Below are 8,731 nucleotides of genomic sequence, written 5' to 3'. Positions count from 1 at the left end.
GACAAGGGACCTACCCACCCTCATTGTGCTTGCCATTTAAAAAACAATATGTTCTTCTGAAAAGCAATGCTAATTCCTTCCATGTAGATTGCACTTCCCTTAGAGTTTCCAAGCACATGGGTGCATGAATAGCTAGCGTCTTCCTTTGAATTCACTATCTCTAAGGAGTAAATGCGGGAGAGCGCCATCTGCCTCGACTGACAGAGCTGGTGGGTGGCAGAGACAGGATAAGGACCCTACTCATCCTGCCCCTTCTCACCCCCAGCCTTGAGAGAGCAAATTCAAGGGACCATCACAACTGAAAAAAAAAAAAAATCAGGTCCCACGCGGTGGCTAATTTGACCCTCCCTGACGATGACATTCTAGCTGCCTTATTAAATGGAGGGAGAGAGAAAGAAAGCATTTGGGCATTTGGCCCCATCTCCAATGGGAGAGTCGGGGGAGGGGGGTCTCACTTACCCATTGTTGGGCCAGCTTTTTGCCTCACTACTTCCCTGTCATTTGGTTCTGTCATTACTCTTCAGGCACCACATGGCATTCATTTCTCTGAATGAAAATAAATGACACCACACACTAGGCAGGAGATAAAGCATAATAAATACATTTTATTTGCCACCTCAAAAAAAAAAAAAGGTCTTTGACTTCCCATCCATCCATCAGAAAATGGGTGGGGGTTCACCAGCAATATTTGCACACACACATGCAGGCATGCACACGCAAAGGCTACCAGGGATACAACCAAAACAAACAAAACCCAAGTTGTATTAAAAATACACCCCAAGAATGGCTGAGGGTACAGTCAGGGCTGCATTGTCACTCCACCTCCCCTTCAGCATTTTTATGGTGTACCCTGAAAGGCGAGTGGCAAGGAAGCAGACATTTGGAAGAACCAGCGCCCCCCCACATCTGCTTTTATTGAACCATATTCCTTAAGTAACTCAGGAGAGAGTACCGTGGGGCTACAAGGGCTGTCACCCCCGGACAGGGCTGTGATGGCCCTGTGTGTGGAGGGTGTTCAAAGAAACCTAGAAGTGGGCCAGGACACCACAGGGTCAGGGGAGCTTCCACCAGCCTCAGGGGGAGCGCACCTTGTATTTTGCCTTCTGAGTGCCTGGTTTAACTCCCCTGGCCTCGGTCCAGCCTCAAGAGACATTTGGCCCTGGCTTCCTCTGCTCCAGTGGTGGAGATCCAAGCAACAGCATCGAGTTATTTTGTTATGTGTTTCCTTGGACTTCCGAAACTAACCTGATATTGTGTGCTTTATCTAGAGTCTGGGATCCAGCGTTTCAGAGAAGAGAGGAGCCAGATCAATGTATTAAGGCAAGCTAATAAGATAACTCCTTGCTGCTACGGGCCCTGCAGTACTCGGCGGGGAACCAGAGGCTAAAAGGGCTCCACTCTGTCTCCTGAAATACCCTTTAGCCAAGCAGCCTATGTCTGGTTTCTGCCTCTCTCTGACTTGAATCATCTCCTTCTGGAGGCCCAACCCCTGAGGCAAGGCTTCAGCGAGGTCCTTCCTGCCTGGCCTACCTGTGCTGCTCACCTTGGACTTGCGCATTTAGGCAGCTCACAGCACCTCCCTGGTGGCTCAAGGGGTTAAGGCGCAATCTATGAAGCTGTCCGCAGCCACTGCAGCATGAGTTCGATTCCTGGCCAGGGAGATACCCACACGGTGCAACAGACCTCTCCTGACTTGCCTGCTGCTGTCCTCAGCAGTGTATTTCAGTCATTCGGCCTGTTCTGCTCCCCACTCTGTCTCTGGTGAATCCACTTGCCCCCCACACTTCTGGCCTATACCCCAGTTTTTGTATGTATAAATAATCTTTAAAAAACAAAAGCAAAATATCTCCAGTTTAGAACTAATTTCTGGGACGATGTAGCCTGGATGGGAAGTTGTAGGCATTTGTGTGGTTGTCAACCATGTCCACCAAGTGGGAAGATTCTGAGCTGTTTGATGGGAGGGACCAGAATGGGCAGGGAGGTGCTGGAATGGATGTGGGGAAAGGTAAGCTGAAGAAGGGGTAGAGGCAGGGGGCCAAACCATGGGCTCCTTTAGAGGGTGCTCAATCCCTGATGGTTGCTAAGTGCCCTGGGGGAGGTACTTAGGCACACTTGATGGTGTGTTTCAGTGGGACTGTGGTAGCGGTGGACAGGGGGACCTTAAGTAAATGAGGGGGGCCTTGAGCCTTCTGGTGGGTGGACACTTGTCTAGGCGGGGCCTAGGAGGATCTTGTCCAGGAGGGTCTAGGCAGAGGTGCCAGAGGTAAGAGTCCCCACCTCTCATCCTGGCTACTCCCTCCGCATCTAACCCCAGCAGCACCATCATTTCTTTCTCTGCACTTCAGCAACAGCCCTGACATTGGCATTGTCTGTTTAGGCTGTGGCCTAGGACCCGGGCTTCAGGTCAGACTCTTGACACAGAGGCCACTAGCCAAGTCTGGGTCACAGGAGGCTCCAGGGCCCTTGGCCATTTGCTCCCCACTCAGACCTCGAGTGCGGGGGTGCCTTGCTGGGGTGCTGGTGCAGAGTGCACGCGCGCTCACACCGGCTCTCAACACCTGCGGGTCCCTCCAACGTCAGCGCCCGCAGCCCCACCTTCCCAGGTGGCTGCGGGAGCCTCCCTGGGGTTGCAGAGCGCGAGCTGCGCCCTCGTGGTCGCCCTGCGCCCTCGGCCCCTCCAGGCCACCGGCAGGGTCGGTCGCTCGGGGCGGGCGGCGAGGCGCGGGGGTGTCCCCTCCCGTCGGGGCCGGGGCGAGCCGGCCCGGCGCGGGCTGCCGCGGAGCGTGGGGGAGGCGCCCCCGGCCCCCTCTGCCGGCCACTCTGGGTCGGTCTCGGCGCGGCGCGAGCTCCCAGGCAGCCCGCGCGAGCCAGAGAGGGAGCGGCGGGCGCGGGGAGGGGAGGCGGGAGGCGAGGGAGGGAGGACGGGAAGCGGGGAGGGCGGGCGCGAGCGAGAGGAGGACCCAGGGAGCGCCAGGCAGCTGGAGTTTTTGCAGCGCTTGGCCGGGCTTCAATGCACAGCAGCAGCGAGCCGCGGCGGCAGCAGGCAGCCCGGGAGCTCCGGCGGCGGCCGAGCCAGCGGCGGCCCCGCTCCCTGCCCCCTGCAAACTTTGCGAGGCGCTCGCCCGGGGGGCCGGGGGCGCGCCCGGGAGGCCCGGCTCCGCCCGCGGCCGCGCTCTCCGTCGCCGCAGCGCCCGCCGCCGGCGCCGCAGCCCCGAGCCTCCCCGGGGAGCCGCCGGCGGCGCCCGCGGCCCCCCAGCCCCGGCCCCTCGGCGCTGCCCCGCGGGTCCCCCGGCGGGGGCGCGGGCAGCAGCGGCGCGGCCGGGCGCGGGCAGCCGGGGGGCGGCCGCCGCGGCTCGGGCAGGCGCGCGGAGGCGCCGAGAGCGCTCCCCGGCGGGTCCCCCTGGTCCTCGCCGCGCCCGGGCAGCGGCCCGGCCGGGCGAGCATGGGCGGCGCGGAGTGACGCCGCCGTGCCCGCCTGGCATCAAGGACATCCAGCCCGCGGGGGTGGGCGCGCGGGGGGGCCGCCCGCCGCGCCACCGCGGACCCGGGAGCCGCCGCCGCTCGGGCTCCGGGGCTGGGGCGAGGCGGGGGCGCTGGGAATCGAGCCCCGTCGCCCGACCTTTTGGCTGGACCTTCTGCCCACCTTGGACGCGGCGAGAGGCGCTATCAAGCCCCGCCGACTCTGATTCGCCCTCCGCGCTCCTGGCCTCCTCCCGGGCTCCCGGCGCCTCGCCGGAGTATTTGCGTTCGGGGCTGGGGCTGGGGCTGGAGGAGGCAGCCACACGCGCGCACACGCACACGCCCGGAGGAGGGCGAGAGCGGCGGCTCGGGCTCCATCTGCAGTGTCAATGCGGCGCGCCCGCTGAAGGAGGCACGAGCGGCGCTTGCAGGTAAGGAGCCGGCCCGCGGGGCGGGCGCAGGGCGCGGGCCGCGCGGGCGGAGATGCCCGGCCGGAGCCGGAGCCGGAGTCCTCGGCTGCCCTGGAGCCAGCCCGCTGCACGCGCACACACACACACACACGCACACTCTCACACACACGCACACGCACACACTCGCACACACGCACACACGCATCCGAATACACACAGGCACACGCCGCGCACACGCACCTGCCCACGTCCTACCTGGACACCCGCGTCGGTGCCGCGCGGTCGCCGCAGGTAGACCCCTCGCGTTCTTTCTCTGACGCTACCCGACTCGGACTTGTGTTACCCAGGACTTTCAGGGTGCATTTTGTGGGTTGCTGCCTCTTCCTCCGAGCGGGGTAGGCTAAGGGAGCGGTTTTTCCAGGACGCAGCTCCTAACATCCCCTGTCTGGGCTTTCCAAGGGGAGAAGTCAGGCGAGATCTGGGAGGCCCGCCCAGGCGCCTCTCTGCTCCGTGGCTTTTGGACACCCCGATATTTTAATGGGAGACGGATCGACCCACCGATATCCACGCAGATTTGGAGAGCTCCGTGGCCCAGCGCGCGGAGAAGAGGCCACATAGGCGACTGGGGGTGCAGTTCTGTAGGGCGGTGCATGTGGAACAGACACCGCGTTTCCCCAGTAAGAGGCAGCACCACCGCCTTGGTGAAGCGTGGCACTCACTGCTTTCCGGGGAATGCGCCGGGGTTGCAGGCAGGAAGGGGCTTAAGCATCACAGAGGGGGGCTCGTCCAGGACCTGGTCACATCTCCAGCCTCTGGGCAACAGTGAGGTGACTGTGCTTAAGGACACAGGACTTGGGTCTCCCCTGCAGCCCCTAGTCTCCCTGCAGTGTGCCAGGAAAAGCCCCGACTGCTTTCCCTGTGCCTCCGGCTAATACCTGTCATACACCTTTCTAGGTGTGAGTCTGAGAAAAAGAATCAGAAGGGAATCCAAGAGGGTGCAGTGCAGGGGAGGGAGGAAGCCCCCCTCACTCATGACTACTCAGACAGTGTCCACCCTATAGGAGGCCAGGTGGTCCAGTCTGCCAGTGAGCCCCAGAGCCAGGCTGCTCTTGCCAGTGTAGAATTGCTCTCTGGAAACCTGTACTTGAAGGTTCTCTCCTTTCTTCCCTACCTGGAGTTTCTCAGGCTGCCCATTTTCAAACTGTTTCTGGAAGAGGTAGGAGGTGGTTGGCTTCCTCCAAGGCTCTTTTACCATTCCCGTTTGGGGGTCAAAGAGCAACTGTTCCAGGGCTCAGCCATTGTAGGGACAAGAATGAGAGATCCAAATAAAATATTATTTTGGAGTCGAACAAAAATGTAGCAGGTCGTGTTTCTCTAGCCGTCCCTGGTTGAGGTCGCTTGCGGGCAAGCTGGCGAGAAATGGAATAAGCTGTACTGGCGGCATAGAGTCATGTGTTAGCAGTGCCCTACAAACTCGCCAGCGGGAAACATATGTTGGGAGGCTTCCAGAACGTTAGGGGTAAGGAGTCGTCCTTCTTTTGAGCAAGGGGAATTCAGTGCTGGGCACAGGATTTGGTGGGGTCTGTGAATCTTGAAGATGGATGCTGAAATAAAGGGCTCTCTCTGCACCCCCATCTCTGCTATTTTCAAACTTTTTCTTGCTCCTGCCAAGGTCTCTGGCTAGGCTGGGCAGGAGAGGAGCTGAGGCCCCGGGAGGGAGATTATATTCCTGCTGTGTGCTGTGTGAGCTGCCCTTTGATTGATTGAAAAGGATAGCTGGAATAAGGCAGGGTTCTCACAATGGGGAGAACCTAGTAGGGGAAGACACAGTATTTTCTTTTTAAGAATGGCGGGTGTGTGCACACCTACACTCGCCCAGAGAGACACTCGCACACTCAGAGCCTGGCAATGGTCGTGCTGAGCTTGTCCAACCGTGTGTGATAACGGGACCCACCTCTGTCCTCAGGGCTGTGGGAGAGCTGGGGCATTTCCACATGCATGCCCCCTGAGCGCGTGGATAGGGAGGCCCCGCGTCCGTACGGCACATGGTTTGCAACAGAAATAGTGAACTCTAGCAACTGGGTGGTTCCCAGGTAAACATTGCCTCAGGGGACCCAAAGGAGCTAAAGCATGGGGTGCGGAGTCCCCAGCAGAGGTCTTCTCTTTCCCCTTTGCTTTTTCCAGTATTTGCAGCCTCAGGACGCATCTTTTATATGCAAAGCCAGCCATCCCCATGCCGGTTAGAGATGAAACATTTTTGAGCCTGGGTTCAAAAAATCCCCACACTTCCTGCACTTAGCATTAGGTACCAGTTCGGTTTCTAGGACAAAGCAGGCATTAATTAACATCCGTGTAGAGCTGAGCGTGCACCATCTCAGTTTTTCCTGCCCTCTTGCCCAGCCCTGGAGCTTGTCATTTTGTCACTCTACCTCTCTGCCACTCTCAGTGGCGTTCCTTGAAGTTATCTGGGGTCTGCCTCCCTGGGAGCCCCCCAGCAGAAATACTTCTCGGCGCACCTTTGCTCCAGGAGGCTGTCCTCCAGCGCCTCTCCTGCGGGAGGCAGGTGTGGGCGGCTCCAGCTGTTTCTTCTTGCCGGGCCCCATGCTCACTCTCAGGTTGGCCTCTGGCCCCCCAGGACTTCGTCCTGGAATCCCACCAATGCTCTGCAAACAATTCCAGGGGAATCTGAGGCAGCCCGCTGCTTTCCTTTCTCCTTCCCTGCCCCTGTCCTTTGCCTGCTGCCGCGGCTGGTCTGCAGACAGGGCAATCTACATGGCAGAGTCTGCCTATGCTTGGCCTCCTGATCTTCTTAATCACCATGAGGGCTGCTGGGAATTAAGTGGGGGCTTTCGAGGGAAGCAGCCGCCTGAAGTGGGGAGAGAGCTAAGGGGGCGGGGTGATTCACTGCGCTTAGCTCCTAGTTATTACCAGACTTTGATGCAAAGAAATCGCAGCGAATCACTCTCCTGCTAGCCAGCTAGGGGGCATTTCTTAGCCTGCTCCTCGCCAGAGAAGGCACTGCACAGACAATGCCTCACAGAAGACCTGTTGGCGAGGCTCTAGGGCCGGCTGTGGGAGGAAGCGGTAGTGATTAGTCTGTGCAACAGATGTGCCATTTTTTGGGTTCTTTTCTGCTCTTTATTTGTGTCCACTGCTACCCAACGTGAAACTGATTTGGACCCTGGGGGCTGGTTGAGCAGAGCTCATTTCCCTCCCCTGACACCCCTATTCTCCAACCCCAACCTCCTTTGCTTTTCTTCTCCACCCACCCCCCCTCCTTGCTAATCCACCTCTCGGCTTTGTGTGCATATCCGCCAGCCCGTTCTCCCTCAAATTTGTGGCACTCTGAGAAATCAATATAACATGAATTTAACGACAGCTGGATGATTAAGTGTTATTTATATTTAAGAGCGGCATTTTAAAAAGACGAGGCGCTAATAAATCAAAGGGCTGTTGGGAGATGCACATGATTAGGGTAATTGCCCTACAGGCTCTATTGAGCAATGCTCCGGCCAGGCAGAGCCCCGCGGACACGCACCGCCTCTTTAGAAACTGTGAGCCCCGCCGCTCCCTTACGACTCCCACCTGCTCCCCTCCGTCTGGATTCCTTGCTCTCTGCTCCTCCCCTCCTGGCTGGTCTGGCTGGAAGGCTGGCTTGTGGCAGGAAGTGGAGTCAGCAGGGAGACTGAAGGGGGCTCTGCTGCTAAGTGGTAAGAGATGGGTCTTAAAAGCCGAGGCTGGCAGGGGATCCTAATTCCCAGAGTGGAGACCTTGTTCCAGAAGGAGGGGGCTTGAAAGAAAAGCATCCGAAGCCTGAAGTTCCGAGTGAGTATGTGTGGACCCCCAGGTCCTGATCCTGATGATCTTGCGGCGTTAATCTCCCCAGGGAAGAGACAGTGAAGACTTGAGTATGTGTCCTCGCGAAAGCAGCAGAACGGAAAGGAATAATGATTGTGATGATGATGGCTAATACTTCGTTGGCACTTACTGGGAGGAGGCATCAATTAAGAAGTTTGCACAATTTGTACGTGTTGGTGCATTTCCTCCCCATAACTGCCCAGACAGGCAGAGACTAGGACTCTCCACATTTCCTCCTGGAGGAAACTGAGATGCAGGAGAGGAAGGACTTTGCCCAAGCTCACCCAGCTGATGTCCCGCCTCATCACTGTGCATTTTGCTTCCCTACAAGATCTGTGCTTAGAGGAGCGTGTTGCCTCCCCCTTTTGGGGAGAGCATGCTGGGGTAGTTTACAGTAGCTGGGCTTCTCCCTGGCACTACTCTGTGACCCAAGGCTTCCCCCACCCCCCCTCGCCCCAGGCAAATCTATTTATCCTCCTAGCCTGAATGTCTCCATTCAGCAAATGTTACCGCTGACTGTTGGTGAGTTGGGAAGTTGCTTGGATCCTTCTAGCACAGTGCTCAGTCCCTGAGGTGGACTCCGGCTTCTTGTCAACTTTCATTCCCTCCTGGAGGAGCAAAGGAGGAATGGATGAGAGCTGATCTCTGCTTTTGATTCTGTGTGGCTGAGACTTGCACAGGTAGGAATCTAGTTTTCCCTTGGCTTCGAATTTGCTGTGCATGGAAACAATACTCTCATCCAATCCTTCCAATTCCTGTAAAGTAGGGATTGTTTGTGCCCATTTGGATGGTGGAGGAATTAAGGCAGAAGGCCCCAGGTCCCAGGGGGCTATGTGACAGATGGTGTTTTCACTCTTGGGGCAGGATGCTCACAGTAGGTGCTCAACACTTGTTTGCCCATTCACTCAGTGGCTCTAGGGTTCCAGAGTTGGAGTCCTGCCTGTGTATGTCATGCTGGGGTGCTGGGGGGGGGTTGGTACCAGAGTGCCTGCCCCATATGGTAG

The 8,731-nt window shown here is 57.9% G+C and overlaps 1 protein-coding gene across 3 annotated transcripts in view; it reads left to right on the top strand.

Annotated features, from left to right (window-relative positions):
- The first annotated feature begins 3,591 nt into the window (after positions 1–3,591).
- PLXNA4 (plexin A4) overlaps positions 3,592–8,731 on the top strand; it is a 408,891-nt gene continuing 403,751 nt past the window's right edge. For 2 of the 3 annotated variants that reach the window (XM_037518307.2, XM_054692674.1), the window contains exon 1: positions 4,003–7,694. The gene's annotated coding sequence lies outside the window, so the exon portion shown is untranslated. Of the gene's footprint in view, positions 3,891–4,002; positions 7,695–8,731 lie in introns of those variants that run through there. The other variant, XM_054692673.1, reaches the window with a different exon arrangement.

The sequence above is a fragment of the Talpa occidentalis genome, unplaced genomic scaffold (genome assembly GCF_014898055.3).
Source record: "Talpa occidentalis isolate TD23 unplaced genomic scaffold, MPIMG_talOcc4v2.1, whole genome shotgun sequence".
In the NCBI taxonomy this organism is placed as follows: domain Eukaryota; kingdom Metazoa; phylum Chordata; class Mammalia; order Eulipotyphla; family Talpidae; genus Talpa; species Talpa occidentalis.
This window is presented reverse-complemented; position numbering and strand designations above follow the sequence as displayed.